The sequence below is a fragment of the Caretta caretta genome, chromosome 6, assembly GCF_965140235.1.
Source record: "Caretta caretta isolate rCarCar2 chromosome 6, rCarCar1.hap1, whole genome shotgun sequence".
In the NCBI taxonomy this organism is placed as follows: Eukaryota; Metazoa; Chordata; order Testudines; family Cheloniidae; genus Caretta; species Caretta caretta.
In genome coordinates, this window is record NC_134211.1 from 25,903,710 (window position 1) to 25,922,267 (window position 18,558).

The following is an 18,558-nucleotide window of genomic DNA, read 5'->3' on the forward strand; positions in this document are numbered from 1 at the left end:
TACATAAAAACCTAAGGCACAAATGGCAGTGTATGAGTGATAACAGGTGATGCGTTATCAATTGCTGTCCTGACTTTCCTCCATTTGTTTGGCTGGTAAGTTTTTTGTTTGACACCTAGCATTACTTTGGTGTTTGCCTATTTGTTTTCCTTAATGTAATATTTATTTAAATTCCTTAATTGTTAGTATTATTTATCCTACCTAACAGCTCCCTTTTCTTAACATTAATAGGACATTAAACGGCATGCCAGTAGTCCCCCATTACACAACAGGCTTCCATGGCCTTTGATCCATAGGTCATGGTACAGTCTGTCACTTGATCAGTGTCTGTTTTAAATTAAATATAAAAGATTTTGCATATTAAAATAAAAGCATATAATGCACTGTATTAATGCTGTAGTTATCATAACATTTGAATGGGCCAATATCAGACAATGTCTGGACCTGTTGCATTCCCCAAATCCTGCTGAAATCAAAACAATTCTACGCATAACTGGGTTCTACTGCACACAATCTGTCACTGGCTGCATGTGACTGCTTACCAAAAGGCTTTTCACAAAATAGAAACATGCTTTGGTTTTGTTGCCTGCTTCACCTTTACATTTTAAACAACGCCATAAACAGTATATCAAAGTTAAGTGTAGGATTTTCCTTAGGGAGGGAATTCCCATTTGGGATGCTCAGCAGCTCGAAAATTCAGCCTTAATTCAGGAAAGCACTTAAGCACATGCTTAACTGAAATACATTTGCTTAAGTTCCACTGAAGACAATGGGGTATACCAAGTATCACTGCTTCTCTGAAGTGGGGCCAGGATAAAGGTGAAAATTTGTAACAAGCACTTTGTAGTTGCTTCAGATATGCCATTTCAAAAATCACGTTTAATCAATTATGCAGCCTGCACAGCTTTTCTTTCCACACATATCCCCTAGCTTTTTGAATGAGCTATATTTCTTGACATTTTTAAAGTAAATGCTTTCAGGGTTAGTTAAAGTGAACGTGTTCTGTGTGACTCTTTGTTCCACTGAATACGGCAAAACTCTAGTGGGGCCAGGATTTCACCTTAAGCATCCACTTGTTGCAGCTACCAAACCCTTTCCTATGCAAGTGAACTCCCCAAAGTGAATACCAGTTTCTTTTTGATGTCTTTAGTAAAGTGCACCTCTGCTGTTGTGCTGGTCCCTGACACAATGTGACTTCTAAGGCCTCACAATGGCCTAGCGGGAATTAAGTGGTGTTTGTGCTGTCCCTCTGCACAGGGGTGAATTTCACCCCAGCGGTGCTGATTCTTCTACCTTTACTCATAGTGAGTAGTCCCTTACTATGCAAATAGTTCCACTGATTTTAAACATGAGTAAGGGCAGCACAATCAGACCCACAATAGGGAATACATGTCTGCTGCACATCAATACACGTTTTAGCAGATATTCATTCTGTCCCTGAAATCAAATGTTAGTGCTTCTGGCTTCAAAGGCGATACTTCTTTTATGGATGAAAGATCCAGAATACTCTTCTACTATCGATGATTCAGGAGGAAACAAAGTATGCGAGTTTATTGTTTTTCCTTTATTTCAGTGCTGAGAATAATGCTCTAATACTAACTAACCTCTGTGCCACGATAGAAAACTATGTCCTATGTGAACATAACTTAACTCATGGAGCAACACTAATTGTACAAGGCATTATCAAAATCCATAAAATGGCCAGGCTTCTGCCCAACAGGAGTTCATAGTCTACTTTGTAAAGCTACAACACAGACTAATAAGGAGGATGGAGCGGGGGCTGACTGCAAGTGGGAGGAGATCAAAGCTGGGCAGCTAAGCACAAGGCAGTTTTAAGAATGGCTGTGAAGTAGGAGAGGGAATTAACCTTGCACACAGGAAATGCAACATTGCTCCAGGAAGAGAAGAGCGGCCTGAAAAAGACATCGAGTCAGCAGTGGGAAAAGGAGCACCTGGGAGGAAGGTTCAAATAACATCAGGCCTACAGGAAGGTACATGTTTGCACATACCCTACTTCAGATTTCTAAAAATAGAACATGTACTTGGTTTTCAATGACCGGTTTCAGAGTAGCAGCCGTGTTAGTCTGTATCTGCAAAAAGAAAAGGAGGACTTGTGGCACCTTAGAGACTAACAAATTTATTAGAGCATAAGCTTTCATGAGCTACAGCTTACTTCATCAGTGAAACTCACTTCTGCAGATACACACTCAGTACTGCCTTTCTGTTTTCTTAATGGAGTTGTTTCCCACGGGTTTGTCATTTTAAAAAGGCAGGGCCTCGCCCAACTGGAAATGTGTATATATAACGAAACACATACAAGCAGCATGTTGTCATCTTGTTGGCACTGCTAAAATGAAAAGTGAACAATAAAAGCTGTTAGGACAGACATGACGGACACCTGAGCTAAAAAGAAGCCCTATTCAATTTGTCCAAGGTTATTTGACTCTTGCTTAACCTTCAGAAGTCCAAGCATAGGACTAGAGTCAGTCTATCCCAGGGGTCTCAAACTCAAATGATCGTGAGGGCCACATGAGGACTAGTACATCTGCCCAAGGGCTGCATCACTGACCACCACCACCCACCCCCCGCTGCCCCAGCCCCTCCCCTACTCCACCCCTTCTGTGAGGCCCCGCCCCGCCTCTTCCCACCCCTTCCCTGCCCCCATTCCAACCCCTTCCCTGAAATCCCCACCCCAACTCCACCCCCTCCCTGCCCCCAGGGGGGTGCAGGAGGGGTTCAGGGTGCGTCAGGGGGCTCAGGGCAGGGGGTCAGGGTGCAGGATGGGTTCGGGGGGCAGGTCCGGCCTGGCGTGCACTGGGGGCAGGGCAGGCTCCCTGCCTGCCTGCCCTGCCCCTGTGCCGCTCCAGGAAGCAGACAGAACCTGCGGGAGGGGAAGGGGGGAGCACAGGGGTCTGTGTGTTGCCCTGGCCGCTCCTCCAGGTACCTCCCCTAAGCTTTCATTGGCCGGGAACGGGGAACCTGTGCCCCCTCCTCCCCCCCGGTCCCGGCTGCTTCGCGGAGTGGCGCGGGGGCAGGGCAGGCAGGAAGGGATCCTGCTGGGCCGGAGCCGCTCTAGGTAAATGCTGCGGGTGGGGGGGCGGGGGTGCCACGGGGAGCTCGTGTGCCGCAGAAAATAACCCAGCGGTCTCTGTGTTTGAGACCCCTGGTCTATCCCATCTCTTTATGAATTTGGATAAGTCACTTAACTTCTCTGTGCCTCAGTGTGTGACGTAGACAACAGTAAAGTAATACTTTATTTAACTCACAAGGGAGTTGCGATGTATATAATTAGTTATATGTGAAGTGCTTTGAGATTATTGGATTAGAAGTGATTTCGTAACAGGAACTTTACACATTTTTAAATACATCAGTTTTGTGTCTATGTAAATGCTACTCTATACTTAAAACACTATGGCAGCACAGCTGCTCTGCTGCACCAATGTGGCCCTTCAGCGTAGATCCTACCTTTGTCGATGGGAGAGAGTCTCCTGTCGGCATCGATATTCCACCTCGCCGAGAGGCAGTAGCTAAGACGACAGAAGGATTCTTCCATCAGCCTAGCACTGGCTATACATGGACTTAGGTTTCTTAACTACACCAATCGGGGTGTGGATTTTTCACACCCCTGAGCGGTGTAGTTATGCCAACTTAATTTTCTAGTGTAGACCAGGCCTCCGTGTGCTTGTTCAGTAGAAAGTGTGGCCTTTTGCAGCACTAACCATAGCAGGTTTCGGCTCAGAATGGACAGATCTGCTCAATAGAAAATGTGCTAGCCCCTGATCATGAAATGAGACTCCAGTGGGATTACTCACAGTGCATAAAGTTACACACAAGTCTTTGCAGGACTGGGGTCCTAGCTTGCGATCAATGTAAATTACAAGAACTCTTATTTTTATGTAATATTGTCATGTCAATTAACACAAAGCTTTTAGGTAGAAGTAACAGGCACACATGAGAGGGCATATTGGAAATTATTGTTCCTAAAATATCAGTATGTTTTTGGCATTGAAAAACGTTTCATAAAATGGGTATAAAAACTTTTATTAATTTTTAAGACTAGCTTTTAAAAAAGAAAAAGCCATTCCTGATGGCATGGACTCTATTAGAACCACAACAGGTTGTATAGTTTAACCCAGTCTGAATAAATCTTAATGATACAAGCCTCAGCAAGAGCAACAGAGAACTCAACAATTTGAAAGGAAATGGGAACCAGTAATCAATTATTTCAAAATAAATAACAGCCTTAACCCTGCTATATGGCTTTGCTGTCACCTAACATTAATAGGTGTAATACCTGTTTGGCGTAGATTTAAATTATTGGATAATGAAAAAACCATGTCATTGCTACTTACTATAATCTATTTTAATCAGAGGTTAAAATATCAGGCTGTGTGAGCTTTTTTTTTATCAAAAGGCTTTTGTTTATAACAACGTAATGTTAATTTCATTTTCAGTGCTTGGGGTAGCAAATACAATGCAGCTACTTATCATTAACTGGTACAGTACAATCTGGATTTTTCCAAATGTCATGGGGGATTTAAATAGATTTGGCTTATAAAGGGAATTTTCATGTTGGAGGACATGACCGTATTTCAGATAACAGTAAATTTGGGATAACTGCAGTTCAGATCATCACTGCTGGAGTGGATACGGGAAATGTAAGGCTGCTTTTTGGCTGAGAGAGAAGCCCATTGTTTCCCACTTTTCTACTCATCATTCAGGGCCTGTAAACTTGATATGGGAATTTGTTTCTTTACAAGACTGAGCTGGGTTTATTAGTCTTATATCTTCAACCATCCATCATCTCAAGCCTCTATGTCTACAGTATATAGAGTACTATAATGTAAGTACAGTAGTTGCCATTAAATAGACAGCATTAGCCACATTCAGCATTATTCTGTATTCCAAGTATAGTGGAAAACTGCTGTATTTTAGATACAATGTCTGAGAACTCTTGGCAAATGCGATCTGAACTATAGCAGTTTGTCCCTATACTTAGATTAGGAAATAACTGTGGTAACAGGTAAGAAGCATTGTAACTGTTGGCAAAAGTTTACTTTTCAGCAGAAGACATTGTGAAACATACAGACATTCATTCAATAATATATAATTTTGTTTCCATGTGTGCTTCCCCTAGTTTAACACACACTTTTTAAAAAAAAAAAAACTTCTCCGTTATCTCATAAATTAAATAGCAAGTCACCATTGTCTTTGACCCTCACACATTTTAAGAATTCCCTGAAACAATCTTCTAAAGCAATTTTTGTTCTGCAGAACAGCACGATTTTAAAAAGTTGGTTATATACTGGGACCCAAACCATCTTCTATTGAAGTCAATGGGGAAAATCCCATTGAAATGCATGGGAGTGTAGTTTGCTTTTACTGTTGTGAATTTGGTGTGGATGCATTATTCATGAACGATGAAAGCAAAAGTGTGTTATGTAGGTCATCCCACACAACTGCCCATAAAATCTTTTACTCCCCACTTTATCACATATTTTATTTAATGGATATTAGAAGAAAGGTATTTTTGTAATAGTTTTAGAGTTTTAAACACTTATGGTGATACTCCTTTTTGCATCCTTCTGCCTGCACAACCTGGTTGCCTTAGCCCTGGTCTACACTGGGGGGGAATCTATCTAAGTTACGCAACTTCAGCTACGTGAATAACATAGCTGAAGTTGACATACTTAAATCGACTTACCGTGGTGTCCTCACCACAGTGAGTTGACTGCTGCCGCTTCCCCGTCAACTCCGCTTGCGCCTCTCGTGGAGCTGGAGTACAGGAGTCGACGGGAGAGCGCTCGGGGGTCGATTTATCGTGTCTAGACTAGACGCGATAAATCAATTCCCGCTGGATCGATCGCTGCCCGCTGATCAGGCGGGTAGTGTAGACCTACCCTTAGTTACCAGGAGTCCTAGTAAGTAAAGCAAACCAGCTATACAGGTGGTGTTGTGAGGGGGGTGGGGAAATAGCACAAAAAATAGATTTTTCTGCTGACTGTAATGTGAGTTCAAGGCTGCTATTTTGTAACCTGATAGTTTTTAGCCCTAAGAGGCAGATCCTCAGCTGGTATACCTTGTCTATGGAGCTATAACAATTTGCAACAGCTCAGGATCTTCCCACAGGCTACATACCATTCAGCTATGATACCCAACTCTCCAATGGGATACAGCATTGCATTGATTTGTAGGGGTTTTCTGGTCCACACCTCACTAAAAATACTTCGGCCAAGAACATCAAATTCAGTATTTAGCCACTGATTTTAATGGCAATTAGGCACCTAAATGCCTTCAATGGCCCTGTCTCTCCTTCCTATCCCAGGGGATACACATAACCCCCACTGACTGCTCTAGAAATTACTCACATTCCTCAGGGCCCTGTAGTTTCTACCAGGGTAATTTTTAATCCTTGCTTTCAGCTCATCTTCTGCCTATTTAAGACAAAGGACCTGAACTTCCTCTCACATTAGTTTTGTACCTGGTGAAACACCATTCATTGCACTGGAGTTACTCCTGATTGTCATTGGTGTAAGTAAATGGAGAATTGGGCCCAGCTTATCCCTCATCCCCATTTTTTTCCTTTTTTTTAAAGGGCAGTTGTGGAGGTGGGGGCAGGAGGAAACTGCTCACGGGATTGGAATTACGGAAGTCTCATCTGAGTTATGTTAGTGGGCACAGTGCAAGCGAGAAAGTTTAAGGTGAAAAGTGAATGCAGTTTATTCCCTGGTTTTCAGTTTATTCCATTCTTGGAGAAACAAAGGTATTTATTCCTTGGTTCACATGGCCAGTGTAGCATAAATAAATTAGTGTGTGTACACACCTCATCCAGTGCACTAGATGCCCCAATAACAAGCCACTCAGTACACTCTTGAGTGAACTCTCACAGAAAAATGATAAAAGACACCATATCACCCATGGATGACCATTTTTCCCAAATGATCACTCAATATCTGACCCCTCAGATGGGTCAGGCCTGGGAGCTTAAATGCATAACTTTGCTAGACACCAAAAGTCATGGTCTTAATACAGACACTGGATTTATGGCTTATTACAACCATCTGTAAACCCCTAACTGCCCCTTTTGTCCTATGACTGCCAAGCTATTAAGTAGCAAGACAAGGCAGGTGAGGTAATATCTATTATTGGACCAACTTCTTCTGAAGAGCTCTGTGCAAGGTCAAAAGCTTTTCTCTCTCACAAACAGAAGTTGGTCCAATGAAAGATGTTGCCTCACCCATCTTGTCTCTCTAAAATCCTAACCAGCTACATCACAACTGCATGTGAGCTATTAACTGGCCTCTTCACCTTGAATGGTCTCTTACAATATGTTTTAACGACTTACGCTAAACAATCTGTTCCACTTTGTATGTCACTGTGACACTGAGTGCCTTTCCCAGGCCTGAAGAAGAGCCCTGTGTAGCTAGAAAGGCTGTCTTTTTTCCTCAACAGAAGCTGGTCCTATAAAAGATTCTTACCCACCTTGTCTCGCTGTATATGCACACAAAGAGATAGAAATGCAGATCAGAGCATGATGGCTGACCTCCTAGAGCTTTTGTGTTCAAAATAATATAAGTAAATGTAATATAGACATGATGATTTCTGTGAGAGTTGTGAATGTTTGTTAGTAAATGTCTTTTTTTTTTTAATTTCAAATTAATTAAGGAAAAACCCATTCCAGAATATATCTAAATAGTGTTCAATTATATTTTTCTTATAGATCTTCCCGTTCACAACTGATCTGAAAGACTGCTAGCGGGTGAGGTAGGAGATACTTAATATTTATTTAATGAATACAGTGATTTAAATACCTGTAGACTGAATCTTTTTGGATTTATACACTGCAAAAATCTGATTTTTGGCATCATGAAAACAAGGGAAATGACAGCAGTTTATTTGCCCAGCCTTTGAGAAGTTCTCACTCTATACACATCAATGCATTAATCAGCAATATAAAGTAGATCTTATTGCTTAATTTATTAATATTTACCTGATGTAGATTCTTTGTTCCTAAACAGTTTTTTAAATGATTCATCGACGCTAATCAGAGGTGTCACTATTATATACTGTAAACTGCTACGCTGTAATTCAACAGTGAGGTAGGGCTGGGAAGAAATGTGCCATTTCCAGTAAGCTATTCCTTTCTTAGGCTTATAGCTAGATCTTCTTTGTGATGTTGCTTAATAATTTTGATATCCGGCTACAGCTTTTGATTCAATTTTTCAACCTGACCACAACCACAGCCTTCAGAGATGACAGAGCTGGATTATAATGCTTCCCCATAGGATGGGCCACTGACTCCCTACTTATCCTAATAAAAACAAAAAACCTGACTTTCCTTCTGCTTGGAACATGCCATACAAACCCCATAGCCTTACTAATGCTTTCCTGAGATGAACAAGGTATTGGTTGTTTTGCAACCCCACAGAATACATTGAAAACGTACTCTTGTTTAATGAGATCAGGAAATGATTTAACTGTAGCTCACCATTTTAAAGTGATATCCCAATATGTTTAGTCTCCAAGGCCATGTTTATTCAGTATAAATATTTGGGTACATTTATTTTACAGGAACAGTAATAAACAGCTTTGACTTCAGTGCTGGCTCTGCCCTTGAATGCATAATTAGTTCACGTTGGTTAAAAATCATGCCAATTGTTTTTCTCCAGACTGATAACTGTTTATGACTGTGGTCTGCTGTTCAGGGTTACAGCTACAGCATTTGCTGGAAATTACTGTAAAAGCTGGGCAATATAGTAATAAGTCGACCGCACATGCTGAATTAAAGACCCCAAACAGTCTGCCCACAGTATTCTTGCCAGCAAATTAAAGAAGTATGGATTGGATGAATGGACTATACGGTGGATAAAAAGCTGGCTAGATTGTTGGGCTCAACATTAGTGATTGATGGCTCGATGTCTAGTTGGCAGCCGGTATCAAGCGGAGTGCCCCAGGGGTCGGTCCCGGGGCCGGTTTTGTACAACATCTTCATTAATGATCTGGATGGTGGGATGGATTGCACCCTCAGCAAGTTTGTGGGTGACACTAAGCTGGGAGGAGAGGTAGACACACTGGAGGATAGGGATAGGGTCCAGAGTGACCTAGACAAATTGGAGGATTGGGCCAAAAGAAATTTGATGAGGTCCCACAAGGACAAGTGAAGAGTCCTGCACTTAGGACAAAAGAATCCCATGCACTGCTACGGAGTGAGGACTGACTAAGTAGCAGTTCTGCAGAAAAGGACCTGGGGATTACAGTGGATGAAAAGCTGGATATGAGTCAACAGTTTGCCCTTGTTGCCAAGATGGCTAATGGCATATTGGACTGCATTAGTAGGAGCATTGCCAGCAGATCGAGGGAAGTGATTATTCCCCTCTATTCGACACTGGTGAGGCCACACCTGGAATATTGCATCCAGTTTTGGGCCCCCTACTACAGAAAGGATGTGGAAAAATTGGAAAGATTCCAGCGGAGGGCAACAAAAATGATCAGGGGGCTGGGGCACATGACTTACGAGGAGAGGCTGAGGGAACTGGGCTTATTTGGCCTGCAGAAGAGAAGAGTGAGGGGGGATTTGATAGCAGCCTTCAACTACCTGAAGGGGGGTTCCAAAGAGGATGGAGCTCGGCTGTTCTCAGTGGTGGCAGCAGCAGATGACAGAACAAGAGGCAGTGGTCTCTAGTTGCAGTGGGGGAAGTCTAGGTTGAATATTAGGAAAAACTGTTTCACTGGGAGGGTGGTGAAGCACTGGAATGGGTTACCTAGAGAGGTGGTGGAATCTCCATACTTAGAGGTTTTTAAGGCTTGGCTTGACAAAGCCCTGGCTAGGATGATTTAGTTGGTGTTGGTCCTGCTTTGAGCAGGGGATTGGACTAGATGACCTCCTGGAGTCTTTTCCAACCCTAATCTTCTATGATTCTGTGAAAGTTATAAAGTTAGCTATCAGTTTTATTAGCCATAGGTGAACTTCAAGATAAGCTCAAATAAGTGCCTCAAAGACTGGGCACTTATCCAACCCCTTGAAAAATGATTCTACCTTCTTGGATTCTGCAGAACTGGGGTGGACATCTCACAGGATCTGGTGATCCTGTGCAATTTCCAGGATTTTCTGCTTCTGGCTAGAGATAGCAAAAGAAAAATTTCTCAAAATGTACGCTTCCAGTTGTGGCCAGAACCAGGAAGTGCAGAGGTATATTCTTTCTCTGTTTCCTTTCTCTGCAGATGTTGTAAGATGACAGGCCATGGGGCTGGTACCATATTTAATTTTCATTATGCTGCTACCAGTGTAGTTCTCTCTTATGTACAGGATATGGTGGTATGCCATGTTTAAAGACAAGATTTCAAATTCCTCTATCCCCTCTCTTCTCCAAAGGTTGATGCTTTCCCCTTACTTTAATGTACAATTTTCATGCCCAGTAGCTGGCTACAGTGTCCAAGCTCCTTTAAGTAACATTTTAAGCATAATAGTTATAATCCCCAAACCAGTCATTTTAGCTAAAAAATAAAGCAACTGAAGTCTCCATTAGTAGAAGGGACAGCTATAGATGCCAATCAAACTAACTGGCAACACAAAGGGAATGATGGAGTGAAGCTGTTAGTTTCTCAAGTCATGCTGGGGTAATAAACATATTTGCTGCTATGCAGAACAGCAGTTGCATCCAGTGGATCAACTGCAGCAGCTGTCCAGCCAGTGGCAGAAAGTAAACATTTCAAACCAGTTTCTAAGATGATGGAGAAGCTCAGGAGTGGAACGGATTGAGGTGGGACGAGAGGTAAATCTAACATTTTTCTGTTTGTTTCCCCCATCTCTCCCAAATTTGAATCCCCTCCCCCCCAGGTGAACTTTCCCCCCACAGGTGAACTTAATACGTTTGAGCAGTAGCTCTGGCATCTGGCATTTACAAGGCCCAGGTGCCATATGATTGCTCTTATCCATTGTCTTTTGTTTCAGACTCTAGGTGGGTAATGCAGGTTTGGCTGCTTTGCATTACTATGTTAATATTTACTGATAGTGCAACTCGAACAGGTTAGCCCCTTTTTTCCTCTGTCAGTTATTTGGATTCTTTCTGAACAGCTGGCCCCACCTTGGTAAATAATACCAAAAGCATCTCTAAGCATGTCACTGGCTTAAGTTCTGCTGGGTGATCCTAATTGTTCTGATGTAATCTTTCGTAACTTAAGGGCTAAAAAATGTAGTTATCGTCAGTGCTGAGGTTATTCACTTTCTCACAGTCCATGGGATATGTCTCAGCAGGACTTTACTATATATGGACTGAATCATCTAAGGGCTGAATCATCTAAGGTGAGGAAGGGACAGTGGGAACAAGTCATAAAAGGCAGATGTCACTTTTTTTTGTAAGAAAGGGGAAATAACTGTTAGAAGGCCACAGCAACTTGATGATTTAATGTGAATAGTTCGAGATCCAAAAAGGCATGGCTGAATCTTGTATGAAATGATGTATGTAAAAAAATCAAGACCGACTTCCTGCTTGTGTAATTCTTATGTAGCACCATCATGCTGCATTTAGAGACAGACCCGTCCCCAAACCCCAGAACAGATACCTCCCTATTTCCCATTCTCAAAACAAATATTGGGGAACTTCTCATCTGGATTCAAATTTGGTGGCTGGCAGGCTGGCTTACCCCATACCAAAACCCTAGTACCAAACACCTCTAAGCTTTCAAAAAGTTCTGGCCCAGATCTGAACTTTGTGGCTCAAGGTCCTTTCCTGGCCACTTTGGGACCTGAGACTGCCTGGGAAACAATATGGAGCATAACCACTCAGTCCCAACAAAATAACAATTTCTCACTCTAGGAAAGTCTCATAGACTTTAAGATCAGCAGGGACCATCATGATCATCTTGTCCCTTGCTTCTCAAACTGAGGGGTGGGCCTCTCAATGGAGGCATGGGAATGTGTCAAGGGAGGCGTGAGCTGTGTGCTTTTTTTTCTTTTTGGTTGAGAACTGCTCTGGCTGTCAGCCCCAGGTGGCTGGATGAAGGAGACAGCGGAAACCCCACCGCCCTGGGGCTGACAGCCAGAGAGCCCCACCACTCAGGCTCTCCTCCCCACACCCCCCAATCCCTCCCCAGGAGGTGGCTGGGCTCCAGTTGTCAGCCCTGGGCTGGCAGCAGCAGCACAGAAGAAAGGGTGGCCATGGTGCGCTAAGTCCGCTGTGAAAAGCGACACTGACAGATATCCGTTTTCACATCACCACCCAACCTTACTTCTGCGCTGCTGCTGGTGTCGTGCTGCCTTCAGAGCTGGGAGCCCCGCCAGCAGCCGCTGCTCTCCACTCTGCCTTCAGAGCTCAGTGGCGGTACATGTACTTGGGGTTTGGGGGAGGAGTAAATGACTACGGACAGGAGGCCCGATCGAATACGTTTGAGACCCACTGATCTAGTCTGACCTCCTGCACATCGCAGGCCGCAAAACCTCACCCCGTCTCTCCTGTAATAGACCCCGAACCTCTCGCTAAATTACTGAAGTCCTCAAATCATGATTTAAAGACTTCAAGTTACAGAGAATCCACCATTTACACTAGTTTAAACCTGGAAGGGACCCGTGCCCCAGGCTGCAGAGGAAGGCAAAAACACTCCAGGGTCTCTGCCAATCTGATGAGAGAAAATTCCTTCCTGAACCCAAATATGGCGATTAGTTAGACCCTGAGCATGTGGGCAAGACCCACCAGTCAGACAGTTGAGAAAGTATTCTCTGAGACAGTGAGAAATGTCCCAGGAAAAATCACCTTCTAGTTAGGATGTCTAGGAAATCTATTCTGAGGTGTATAAAGCCTGCAAGGCATTTTTTGTGAATGGAAAAAGATTGTGTCCTTTAATCAGTGATAAAGCAGGAAGGCAATAAACATAGAGGAAATGGGCATGTCAGAAAAATAACCTTAGGTCAGGTTCTGCTCAGATACCCTGGTGTAAATCAAGAATAATCCCACTGAAGCCAGTGCAATTAGTCCAGGTTTACACTGCTGTGACTGGCAGCAGCATCTGGTCCCTTATATTCATGAGGATCTAAGCTAAAGTCATTTTTCAATGTCCATCATTTAAGGCTGTGAGTGGGTGATGAAAACATCAGCTGCATGCACTAAAGTACTGAGTCTCAACATTACCCTTTTCTGGTTTCGAAGGTCACACTTACCTGAGCTGCAGTTTTATGTATGGGTGATTTTCTCACCAATTCTCTCACTCCATAGTAAAAACCTCCCATCTCTGGCGGTGTCATTGGGGCTGATGTGTTAACAGTTTTCTCCTACAGAAAAAAGTTTTTAGTTTTAACCTTGACCTCTTTCAAACACTACTTATTTAAACCTGACTCACCCTATATCTAGTCAGGAAATGTGCATATGGCCTAAAACCATACAGTTCTACTGATCAGACCATATGAAAAAATTATTCCTCAGTGGTGACTAACTGTTTGCGAGAAAGAGGGGAAAAGGTGATCTTGCGGCACTGAAGTAATACAAATCAAGAACCCAATCCTTTGCTTTCAGATCTACTGATGTTATTTATTTATTATTGTGCACTCCATTGACTTCAGTGGGAGTTTGGAAGTCAGAAATGCAGGATTGGGCCTCAAATCAGTAAACACATAAAATGTACATACAATGAACCTTTTCTTCTAACTGATCTTCTTGAAAGTATAATACAAAAATGTAGAAAGACATCCCCTTGCTCTTTAATCTGTGAATACTCCAACATTTTCCCTTCATGTCACAAAAGTGCAGATTAATAACCCAAAAGCAATGGATTTTTTTAAAAAGAGGTATAATGTACTTAGTCTATAAGCTCTTTGGGGCAGGGCTGTCTTTTTGTTCTGTATTTGTACAGTGCCTAGCACAACTGAGCCCTGGTCCAGGACTAAGGACCCTAGATGCTATGGTAATATCAATAATAATAATTTCTGTCACTGGTGGAAATCTAATATAAAACTAAGCAGTGTGTACCTGAGTGACTCTGATAGGATTATCCAGGGAAGGAATCAGGCTTATGTTGGAAAGACAGTAACCAGAGAGGTTAATTTGGAGGGAAATGTGATACTGTATCAAAGTCCTTACGAGAATAAAGCCTTGAAACTCCCAACTACTTGTTTACTTGGGGTGCTTGACCCATTGTAGTTCCCTGAGGATCAGAAAGCATTAATAAATGGTCCTCTGCTTAGCTGCTCAGTTATCATTACTGGATGGTGGAACAAAGAACCTCCAAAAAGAGCGGAATGAGTTAAGCACCTGTGGTATGTGGCTAGAATGACTAAGTAGCTTTCTCATTCGGTAATCCTTATTGTAAAAATGATCAGTCATAAAATGGAAGGAACTGGCCACATTGGGAAATACCTATGGGAAGCTAATAATCTGTACCTAAGCCTTCTGTTCCAGCAGGAATTAAGGAAGCTGTGTGCTGTGGGTGGGGTGGGTATGAAGGCTGGGTGGAAGAGGTACTGAGCCAGCTAAGAAGGCTGGGTCCATGTGATTGAAGTGTTACAGTGCTCAGGAAATGCCGAATCCTTTTGATCCTTGAGCAGTTTATGTATCACTGAAGAGACTCATTTTATTGAGAGGGTTACAGGTAGCTGTAATAGTAGGGGAACATTCACTGTGGTACATGTATATACACACATTACTGTATCACTTAATTGCATCTCAAAAGAACTTCGGAGAGTCAAGATAAGTTGCTCTGTACAGTCCAACCTACCCTTTCTGGAGGCGATTTCTCTACAGTTATATCAGTAATGCAGAATATGTGGCAACACACAAATGCTTTTCATGTGGCCGCACAGCTGTTTTATCACCTGCAGTTTATTTAACTATGCTAACTTTCTGAACTGACTTGGAACGTAACTGGAAGTTCTCAGTGGGCGTTGGCTTGGTCAGATACTGGTAAAAAGGTGTCACTGAATGGGTAAGAGAAGGCTAAACATTTACTATAGCAGTTCAAGATGTGACTCCCAAGGCCTGATCCAAAGGCCACTGAAGTTAATAGAAGTCTTTTCATTGATTTCAGTGGGGTGTGGCTCAGTTCCCCACTGATCACATGCCCCTGGAATTTTAAAGGCACATCACATTGTGGACCTCACCTTTTTACATATCTTAGCACTATGCAAGCTGATAAGAGAAGGATGCTGACCTCTTATCTCTGGTGACTCATTAATTCCTCTGCTTTTCCTATGCTTTAAACTCAAGTTCTCCCTGGTTGTTCTTTGCTGAATCCACTTAAATGCTCTAACTAGTAAACACAAGAAGGAAGGTTTCAGTAGTGGGGGCTCAAAACCCCACCACCTTCCACAGATCCCTCTCCACACAAAAATAAAGCAGGTCTCTCTTCAGCAGACACAAATCACTCATTCAATGAGTTGCTTATTCATTCTGGACAGCTTCAGCTGTCCCTATTAGAATGGAAGGCCTTGTCTGGAACATTTTACCAGTAATGCTGATATAGTTATATTGAGACCTGTATATCAGTATAACACCCTGTGTGGACACTCATATTTAGGTATTATAATGGCTTTGTGTGCTTTAGCTTAAAGTTAAACCCCTCCCCAGATGATATAAGATAACTGGAAAATGGCCCCCTTATACCAGAATAAGAATACCCACATGGGGAGTGGGGGCTATACGAGTATAACTGTTGGTTTAAATTTGCCTCTTAAGTTGTACAGAAATAAATGCGTTCATGTATCCAAGGCCTAAGGCAGCAATTCCAATGATGAAAACTCAGAGGCCGGTCCTCTTGCCTGAGGAGCAGCCTGATGCATCACAATTAGGTGTCCAAATATCAGGGTACTTCATCAGGGCTTGTCCATCCCCACTCTGCTTCTAGCACTAGGAAATACAATCGGGTGCTGTGATTAGCGGGCAGGTTTCCCCAGGCATTTATGGTTGTTCTCAACAGGGGGTTAGGAGAGAGGGGAAGGTGACTGAAAGAATGGACCCAGATTGCATTTCCTATCACTCAGGCTAGGAAGGAAGAAATGCCAAACCCCTGACTCCAGGAACCCCTGCAGTACAAATAGAGCCTTACTAACCTGTTTCCATGGCATCTACTCTAGTTTCTAGCAGCCAGATTTCGATGTCCTTATAATGAGTACCACCTAATGCCACAAGTAGTCCCATTAGCAACAAAGGAAGGAACCATAGGTAACAGATTTATGTTGTTTAGAATACTATTGGAAGATCCTCTGATACTATGGTAATGGGCACAGTGTAAGAACCTGAATAGCACAGACCAGAAGTCAATGGAACTAGCTGCAGAGCAAGGTGCCATTGGGTGTGAGTAAGGGTGGCAGAATCTGGTCCAAAGTGCCTTAGTCAGCATTGTTATTCCTAGTCACTTCGAATTGGCTTTCAGGAAATCTCTCTCTGACTCTTCTGTGGTCCCTCCGCTTGAATAAGATGCTGCTCAGTTGGCACTCTACTCACAGGGAGCCCTTGTGTTAAACCATTCCTTTGTGCATTTTTTGGCATTATTTAAATGCTATTTTTAGTGCTGATGGAAGATGCCAGATGGACACCCTTAGACAATGAAGTGTACATGGCAAGTGCAAGCTTCTCCCGCTGTCCCATATACCCTGTGTGCTGGAGGGGCCCCACCTCCTCTGGGGAAGGGTCATTCAGTCTGCAGGCTAATTCTGCCTTTGCCTTCTCTGCCAAGGCAGCAATGGGGTGGGGGTAGGGGGTGTAGGGACCTGTCCAGTACAAAATGGACTTAGCCTGCTGAAAGCTGATACATGAAACAGTTTGGTCTAATGGTGTTTAAACTGGCCTAGGTTATATGAGAGCTCATGGATATTCATGGCAATGGCTGGAGCTAGGCTTGCTATAGGCAGGCAGCATTCAGATTTTCCCCACACAGATTTTCCCCACACAGCTCTTCCAATGCATTTCAGTCCTGCCCTGCAACATCCCTGTTATTCCAATCTGTCAGCTCCAGTGTAGTCTTTTGTACAAGGTAAGCTGGGTCACACAGGAACAATGAGGTGTGTTAAGGATGGGTATAGTATCTTCATAGACAAAAATGAATGAGTTGCTAGCTGTAGGGGCATGGCTGTCTCTTTGTGGATGTATAGTGCCTAGTACAATAGGAGTCTGATCTTGGTTGGGGTCTTTACCATAGCCATTACCATAATACCAACAATAATAAATAAAAATCAACAACATTGGAGAGGTCAGCAGCAGGACACTTTCAGGTGTAAGGAAATATTTCTAGGTCGATCAGGGAAAAATTTATCTTGTGCTGGGCTCTACTGTAGCTGAAATCTGGGAAGAAAGATCATTGCAAATCTGAGACTGATTAATATGTTGCTTTCCTGGAAGCTCTGTACACCATCCATAACAATGGCATGTCCATCCAGAATTTACACACAGACAATGTGACACCATTCACTTATTACAAGCACTAGTGTATCTTTGAATTGCAAGGCTCACTTTAATGCATCAGGTGCTTGAGCCTTAGGCCTTGCCTACACTGCCACTTCACAGCGCTGCAACTTCCTCGCTCAGGGGTGTGAAAAAACACCCCCCTGAGCACTGTAAGTTTCAGCGCTGTAACATGCCAGTGTAGACAGTGCAGTTCCCAGCACTGGGAGCTACTTCCTTCATGGAGGTGGGTTTTTTACAGCGCTGGGAGAGCTGCCGCGGTAACGCTTTAATGTTGCAAGAGAAGACCTACCCTTAGATATGCAATAGTGCCAAAGCATCCCTTACATGAGAACCCATAACCTAAAATGGTTTCTCTTCAGCAGCAAGCGGTACTCTTCCTTAAAAGGAAAAGAGTTTACCTGTAGCAATCGTTAGACTCAATGGATCAAACATCCTCAACTGGTGTAAATCAGTGTTGCTCCATTGCTGAATGGAGCTTCAGGCATTGGGTGAACTTTTCCTGGGGTGAGTTAGGTGAGTTCTCTACAGCCATTTTCCTCATGCATCTCACACTGCATTGCTGACTCTCTGCTCCTCTCAGCCTCAGATCTCCTTTCTCTCTCTCACACATACACATCCCATTGTAAAACTAGGCAGAATGAAAACCCATCAAAGGCCAAGTCTCGAGCCCTGGGTGGAGAACACATGCACTGTTGGGTTGCCAAGGAGAAGTAATACACACCCACACCAGAGAATGCTTGATGATTCATACCATTTGCACAACTGTTCAGTGCAGTTCTTGCCCTTGGGCGAGGGGTTAGTCATAGAAAGCCACCAGAACTCCAGGAGATGGTCTCAGGATTTTACCATGTACTGGCACAGGGCAGTTTTGCCAGGTGGTGACAGTCCCTTTGGTTTCCTGTGCACAGACCATCATGTAATTCCAGGAGCCAAGCCAACTTTCCTTCCTGGCTCACCACCAGATATCTCACCCAAAGGAAGCAGATGCTCTCCACAGCTGGAGAGCAGCCACAGCGAGTGCTCTTGCCTGCCTAATAGCCATTAGGTGGTGGCCACCTCTGCAAAATGACCACAGTTGAGTTAATGCCAAGAATGTTTCCTCCGCTTTTCTAAGACATCTATTTATTTTATTGATTTTTCACACACACACACACATCCCAGTTTACACCAG

General features: G+C 43.2%; 1 long non-coding RNA gene across 1 annotated transcript in view; it reads left to right on the forward strand.

Annotated features, from left to right (window-relative positions):
• Positions 1-6,609: 6,609 nt before the first annotated feature.
• LOC142072490 (uncharacterized) overlaps positions 6,610-18,558 on the forward strand; it is a 33,698-nt gene continuing 21,749 nt past the window's right edge. Inside the window, exons 1-2 of the long non-coding RNA XR_012668885.1 lie at positions 6,610-6,701; positions 7,721-7,764. This is a non-coding gene — a long non-coding RNA (uncharacterized LOC142072490). The remainder of the gene's footprint in view (positions 6,702-7,720; positions 7,765-18,558) is intronic.